We start from the raw sequence: 8,714 nt of genomic DNA on the forward strand, positions 1-8,714 counted from the left end.
GAGAGAGAGAGAGAGAGAGAGAGAGAGAGAGAGAGAGAGAGAGAGAGAGAGAGAAAGGTGCCAGTAAATGGTGTGTTTATTCAGCTGGTTAATGCTATGGAATTACTTCCATATACCTCAACCAGCTTATTTTTACAAGTTGGAAATGTTATTATTTATTAAGAAAATCATACAATCCAGTGCCCAGGGTGGGCACTAGCACTGATGATAGATTACATATTACATGTTACATTCATAGCTTCAGCTTAATGTATAGTCTTAGCTATTCAGAAAAATCTCCATATTAATTACCAAGAAAAAGAGAGTTAGTCCTGTTTTAGCATAGTTTGAGTTCCAAATTGATGCTGACTTATCAGGGAACTTTGGGACACACTGTTCCTTAGAATGGATTACCCACAAATTTTGAATGGCACCTCGTTGTCCTTAGAACAAAATTCAAACTATTCTGCTTGGCATGCAAGATTCTTCAAAATTTAATATCTGACTCTCCACTTCTATTACTCCCTGTTTCCCAACTTGTACCCCCTTTCCAGGCAAGACAATAGTTTTACTTTCCCTTTATTATGTTTTGTACATTCTCTCTTACAGGTGTTTGAAAGTACACATGGCTGGCCCTTAATAAAAGCTCATTGAATGACAGATGTCCCTATCTAGAATGTACTCCCTAATCCTTTCACAATGCTATTCGTCCTTCCATTTTACTACATTTGCATTTTATTTTTGCCTTAATGGGTTCAAGAAGAAAAACATGGATGAGATAGGCCTATTATTTTTTAAAAAATTATTATTTTTATTTTAATAATAAATTTCCACATAAGTTTTCTGTTCCTAATTGTCTTCTTCCCTTCTTCCCTGCCTCCTTCTGGAGCTGGCAAGCAATTCACTCTAGGTTATATGTGTATTATCATGCAAAACATATTTCCATATTATTCATTTTTTAAGTGAACAATCTTATAAAACTACCCCCCCAAACAAAGTGATAAATCATATACTTTCAATCTGCATTCCAACTCCACCAGTTCTTTCTCTGGAGGTGGATAGCCTGCTTTTTTATAAGTCCCTCAGAATTGTTCTGGATCATTGTACTGATGTTAGTAGCTAAGTTTATCACATCTGATCATTCCACAATATTGCATAGGATGATGTATACACCGTTTTCCTATTCTGCTTATTTCACTCTGCATCAGTTTACATAGGTCTTTCCAGCTCTTTCTGAAATCATCCTGTTCATCATTCCTCATGGCACAATAACACAACATCATATACCACAACTCATCCAGCCATTCCCCAATTGAGGGACCTCCCCTTGGTTTCCAATTATTTGCCACCACAAAAAGAGTAGCTATAAATATTTTTGTGCAAGCAGGTCCTTTCTCATTTTAGATGCCTATTGTTGAAGATAGGGACAATGACAAGGAATGAGAAAAGGAAAGTGAAACATTTAGGACACTGGGGGCCCTTCTATCATTTAAATTTTGTATTTCTGCGATTATGTGAAGAATTGATCTCTTTTTTATTTTTGTTTTCTCCATCAAGGAAAAGGGGGTAGGGAAGGGAAGGAAGATGGAGAGAATAGATATTAGTATAAACACCCATTAGGTATCAAACACTGTGCTAAGAGGCTTTATAAATATTATCTCATTTGATCTATACTCTGGAAAAGCTAGTACAAAAATGGATGGGGGAATTGAAACCTAAGACTAGTGAAGAAAAATCAAGAGAACATCTAACTACTGTAAATCAACTCACAGTTGAACTCAGCTCAAATTTTTGGACTATGGAATGGAATATGAAATATAAATTGTTGGAATATGAATAGTTGGCATATAAAACAACTTAATGTGGCAGGAAAAAAAAATCTAGTCCAACCCTTTCATTTTATAGATGAGGGAATGGCCCCAGAGAAGGTAAATGAGTAGTCCTGGTCACACATTCATTATCTCAGTTTTCCTACTCTTTCCTGTAGTGTTCTCACATGGGGAGTGAGAGAAATTGAAGAATGGCCAAGTAAACAATTTTGTTCTTTCCTGGGCTACAGTGACTCTTCCCCTTCCTCCACTATATTCAAGTTGGCAACATCATCCTGTCTCAGACATCTCATTTCTGAGTATCTTTCTGAGGATGAGGAGGACCTGAGTCAGGAGAACCTTTCTTTGTAATCTAGTCTTAGTGGTCTTGTAAAGAGATTTACTTAATTATTCTTTTTTCAACTTAAAGTTACATTATAGTAGACAGACCAGGGGATTGTGAGTCAGGAGACTTAGAATCATAGGATGATGCATATTAGAATAAGAAGGGATCTTAGAGATTATCTAGTCTAAGCAATCTATTATATAGATAAAATAACTGAAAACCAGAAAATAAACTGATATGCCAAAAGTCACACTGAGAATAGTTCTGGGAATAAAACTCATATTTTCTGGCTCTAAATGTCATAATTTTCCTAACATATCAAGCTTCTGCTTATTGATCTGCCATTAATTCAACTAAATGATTTTGAGTAAGCATCCTCTATCTCTTTGAATTTCAAGTCCCTCATTTGTAAAATAAGGAAGTTATATTTGTTGGCCCCTAAAATTCTTCTGTGATCTAGTGTTCTATCAGCTGCATGATTCTATGTCTGAACCTCCCCTCTCCCACCTCCAAGCTGAGTCATATACATCTATATTGATTTTATCATATATACATAATAAATATAAAAATATATGATTATGTATATATATGTATGTATATATATAATTGGACTCATATTTGTCATCAATCTTTTTCTCAGGGGTCCCTGAACTCAAAATAAGATATAGTGGCTAGAGATTATGGCATGCACTTGCCTATGCTACCATGGAAAGATCTCTTAGTTACTGTAGGATGCCCAAGTCCTAGTACGTACTGCAGCTCCTATAGACAGATGAATAAATGGAGAAATTGAAACAGACTCCTAACTACTGATGAAGCCTTTGTCTGCTGACAACCTCCATCCCCTGCTAGCTGATCGTAGCTTAGCAGAAGGTGGCCAATGTTTATATTTGTGATTTTAAAAAATGTACTTGGTTCTCAATAAACCAGAATACAGGACTCCAAAAGATGCACTAGAAGAAGGTCACTTCAGTTCATCTTTTGACTCACTGACAGCAGAACAGATCTTAAACTACAATTACTGACTTTGCCATCACGTTTCTGAATGCTTTGCTCCTAATCAGAAGAGAGTAGGTGATTTAACTGCCAGAAATATGCTTAGGTAAGATAAATGTGTGCTATCATCCTTTGTATGTAACAAATGTCAGAGAAATAATTCCAGGTGTCAGAACAAATGAGCTGAACCTGACCTGGGATTGATTACTGAATTGATCAGAGGAAGAGAAGATACTCCAGGATAGGGGAATTGGGCTATTTGGGGGATGGGCAATGATCTCTTTGGGGAGCTAGTAGATAAAATACCAAATCCTGTGATAATGGTAAATGAGATAGTCATTATTTACTGAATATATATAACACTTTCTTCCTCAGGGTTCCCAGGGACTAAAGAGGTATCATATGAGCAGAATGAATAAACACAGAAATATGTGTGTGTGTGTGTGTGTGTGTGTGTGTGTGTGTGTGTGTGTGAAGAGAGGATATATACTTTTGTTTTATTTATTCAGAGACAAATTATGTAGCAATGTTCACAAATAATACATACTCGCATTCAAACAACATCCTCTCTATATGAATATGCCTGGATTGCTTGATTCTAAATTTTCTTTCCATAAATATTTATATTAACTTTCTCTCTCTCTCTCTCTCTCTCTCTCTCTCTCTCTCTCTCTCTCTCTCTCTCTCTCTCTCTCTCCATATATCCTCTTTCTCTGTGTCTCTGTCTATCTCCCCTTTCTATCATAGAGAGATACATGTATGTTTACATGCATACACAGACATGTGTGAGTGTATAAAATGGCAGTAATCAAGAACCCATGAGCAACTTCCTAGATGTACCTTAGATGGGGAATACTAATTACATGCATCATTTATGGAGTTGAGCTGGGTTCCTCAGGTCACTTTATTGATATTTATATCTTTTTTCAATATTCTGTTTATAGAGTGTGACTATATTGAGATTTATTTGAAGAACGTAGATAAGAACTATACAGAATGAGAAAACATGGATGTGTTAGTATCTGTACTAGTAGAGCCAATAGCTATATTGATAAACTTTTTCATGCTACTAACCACAGATATGAGATTATAACTTCCATATGATCAATTTTGGATACATATATATGCATATGTATGCATATATATACAGACAGCCAAAGGGTTGCACTGGTATTTACTAAATGCTTAAAGATGTAGAGGTCTGCAAAATATTGGATATATCCTCTGTAAAGAATTTATAGGGGCTTATGGACCATGGCTCATGGCTCCCTTAATGTATAGAAGGTGCTGGGCACAATTTTAATAGCACCAACCTATATAAACAAAGAATGATTTTGAAAGCTAGGAAATAGTAAAAATGTGACTGACTCTGATCCATTTTTAGAGAAGTTAAACCAATGTATAACAATTGCTGTAGGGAAGAGTTCCCCCAACCCCCAAATCCCAGAAATTGCTTTAGCTATCAGGTGCTTTATCTCTTTCCCAGGTGGAGAGATATGGCAGCTAAGGCTAGTTAAGAGTTAGAGATTAAGAGTAGTTTAGAGATTAGCTTTACAATTAGTTTAGTTTAGTTTTCGTTTACATTTACAAGATAAGTTTAGCTTAAAAACATTACAGAAGTAAATGACTAAAGATTAAGAAGAATATTGTTTCATAAAACAACAAAAAACAGTAAAAGAAAGATGAGCCTGCAGAAAACTTGGCATGAAACCTATCTAAACTAGATCTTCCCCAAAACATTTATAGAAGGCACAAGGAAGACAACAAATGGATACAAAATGGAACCAATTTTCCAGCATCTCTATAACAATCTATTTTTATTATTCATTGCAATGGAACCATCAAGATTTAAATTCTAGCTACTCAATATCAAAAGAACTTTATGAAAAAGATGAAATGGTGAAGACTGGCTGGATTTGACCAAATTTGTACAGAAGGAATCCATGCAAGGCAGTCAGTGACAAATTTTTCAGATATCTCACAGAAAGAAAGATGACAAAGGAATAAAAAAAGATTATGTATATAATTTTAACTATAAAGTAGGTAAAAAGATATCAGCAAATATGGAATCGTGTGCTTACTGTCTCATCTCTCTGTTTTTAAACTAATCAATTAACAAGAATTCTATCTTGAAATGACTTATAAATAGTGTCTTTTAACTAACAAATGTACAGCTAAACATTCAAAGAAATTATTAAGTCCATTAGCAGTCCTAACAGTTTGAACAGAACTGCCTTGGTCTCTACTAGTCCATTAAGTTATCCAGAGCCCGAGTCATCTTGAAGACTGATGAAGGAAGTTCTTCAACATGTGCAAGGGGCACTTCAGAGCCAAACTCCAGGCTTAGGCTCTATGGACTTGGCTAATTTAAAAGAAGAAACAATAAATCTTATTGATTAGTGATAGGATGTTGGATAATGTTTATCCCGGACAGGAAAAATAGCATAAGAAAAGCCATTCATCCAGGGAATTAGTCCCATTTGAACAGATGTGGGGGAAGCTAGTTTGGGAGACAATATGGTACAATAGAAGAAGTGCTGGATATAGATTATAAAGACCTAAATTTGAATTCTGCCTTTGTCATCAGTAAAATGAGGGGATTGAGCTAGATGACCTCCATGGGTTTTCTAGTTCTAGATTATTGGTCCTAAGGTTCTGTGGCTTATACATAGTAGATCAGTCAATTTTTCAATATGGCTGATATTTCCTTGAGATTGGTTCTAAGGAGAACAAGAGACCAGACTAAATTCTTGAAGATCTCAAGAGGAGACTGCTCTCAGGGATCTGAATTCAGGTTCTTTTATCTATGGAGTTCCACTTTTCTGTTTGTTCAGTGAAAACAATTAACTCAACTCCACTCTATTTACACATCCTGTGTGTCTGTCATTTTGAGGAAAAACACATTAATTTGAATTCTAAAAACCCCAACAATTTGGTTTCTGGAATAGAAGATTAAATGAGTTATAAAAGAAATCAATGAGGAACCGTTTTATGTTCTTTATTTTTAATAATTCTAACTACTTTCATCCTTCAAAGGAAACAGTCTCCCATCACCACCTCCCTTCCATCTAACACTGCTATGTTCTGTTCTAACAGAAGGCACTATTTTTGCTGAGTTGGTTGTAGTTCCTGGACTTTTTCCTCTACCCTCAGTGTTATAAACCTCATTATCTGACTTTCAAGGATCTCCACAATCTGGTTACACTTCATCTAATCAGTTGTTTCTCCTGATGCTCCCCAACATACAATCCCTTCCTAGTCAGACTGATTTCCATGCTGTTCCCTAAGCGTGCCAGAGTTACTCCCTGACTCATACTCCCTAATTTGGCATCCTTCCCTGCTCCATGAAAAAAGACTAAAATTAAATTCCACTTTTCCATGCCTTGGTGTCCTTCTACATCTAAGATATTTATGTGCCCCTTTAAGTTACAAGGTCCATATACGTTGTCCAAACAGAAGTAGCTTATGAGGTGATATGGAATGATAAATCTGGAATCAGATTAATCTGTCTTCAAAGGAGACAGATTTCTGCTTTGAGGGGAGCAGGAGAAGGGATCATGGCTGGATGCTTGTTCCTTATCTTGCCTATAGCAAATCTCTGGGAAAGGTATAATATTATAATCATATATTTTTGGCCTCCTACAATGTTGCTGGCTGAGAAGTACAATATATTCCAAACAAAAACTGCTTCCCTATATGTTCCTCAGGGTAGGTTAGCCTGCACTCACCACAATGGCCCCTTCCCACCAAATGATGACTGCATAAGAGATCATTACAAAGAGCTAATAGCAGGTAAATCTATTTACCCAAGAAAACAAAAATCAGACAAGTTACATAGATTAGAATATACTGGAAAATATACTTAAGTGGACAAACTAGTTAGGAGCAAGATACGATCTTAGCTCAGACTAAGAACAATATCTTACCTAAGGGGTTCTTTTGGAGAGACAGGCTGACAATCAGGGGTACCTTAAGGCATCTGCTTCCCCTATTTGCATGCCAATTCTAAAGCCTTTCTCTCTTTCCACATATCTCTGGAACCCTATACATCCTGGTTCCAAATCTATTCTTTATAAAGTTATGCCGCTTTGTCTCATCATTCTTTTAGTCATTTAGTATTGGGTGATAAGGTGAATGGATGGCTATGGAATTGCCACTAATTTTTCCTAGATAGGAAACATGTAAAAGCAAAGATCTTGTCTTGGGTTTCTCCCAGACTGTAAGCTCTTTGAGGACAGGAATCAGGGATTGTTCATATTTCACATAATAATAGAATCTGAGATTGCAAGGAACCTCAGAAGTCACATAATCCAAGCTTTATGTGAACATAATAGCAAATGGGCAGTTGGCAAAATATTCAGGGGTGAATGAATGTGAAGCATATTCTAGAACCATTTAGAAAGAGTGAGTTAGGTGAGTTTGTACTTATTAGAAAAATAAGAGGGAGAACTGAAAGATTTAGGCTATAAATAAAGAATAAGTGCTCTGCATGAGCACTTAAAGTTTATTGAGGAAATATATGATTGGAAAAGGAGTTGGGTTCACAAGGAAGTGGAAGACTGCTGAATTGAGACTCAGAAGACCTGAATTTGAATTCTGACTAAACTATTATTTTATCTATTTATATGATCCTGGGCAAGACATTTAACCTCTCTGAGCTTTAAGGTTTTCTTTCTTAGATAAAATGAGGGGATATATTCAGATGACCTTTTAAACTTCTTCCAGCTTTTAAATTACAGGATCATAGATTTAGAGTTAGAAAGATATCAAAGGTCATCTAATCCAATCTATTCACTTTTATAGATGAGGAAACAGCCAGAGGCAACATTCGAAACCAGATTTTCCTGACTTTAACTACAATATTTTAGTTATTATACCATATTGCTTATTCATCTATTCTATATTATAGGTAGAAGGAGAGACAACAGCTAGATAGCCTGTTTGTGATATGTTGAATGATGATACATGACAAGATATGGAGACAAATTGACTCATGATAAAAAGACATGGAAATGTTGTAATCTGCATCAGTAGATGGCCACAATAAGAAAACGCAGTTCCATCAAAGCAAATATCAAGAATTCTTCAAATTAGAGATGAACTATAGTAAGAGGAAAGTTATGGAAGCTCCTTCTCCGTATATATTTTCTCTGGGATAGTTTACATAAAGTATCCTTGGAGGCAGAGGGATGGACTTGCTGACCTTGGAGGTTTTAAGTACATTCCTTGCTGTGCATCTCTCCCATGGGAAATGAGATCATTCCAAAGGCATCCAAACTCTCAGGGCATAAGGGTATCATTTAGTACAGTATAAGAGTAATATATTAAATAAATTCTACTAGCCAGAAAAGGTTAATGTAGTTATTTTAATTAAAACTGATGATTTAGTGACAAGTTTTACTAAAATGTCTTTATAAAACTTTATTTCCTAATAAAGGTTAGAAAAGGTTAAACAAAGGAATTAGCAGCTAGGAGATGCTAGCCTGAAATGCTGAAGGGGAAGGGAGGTGGTGAATGTATAATGCTTTCCCACTAATGAAGCAAAATAAAAGAGAAGCAGATCACATCTTAATTAGTCTTCCTAG

The sequence above is a fragment of the Gracilinanus agilis genome, chromosome 3, assembly GCF_016433145.1.
Source record: "Gracilinanus agilis isolate LMUSP501 chromosome 3, AgileGrace, whole genome shotgun sequence".
Lineage (NCBI taxonomy): Eukaryota > Metazoa > Chordata > Mammalia > Didelphimorphia > Didelphidae > Gracilinanus > Gracilinanus agilis.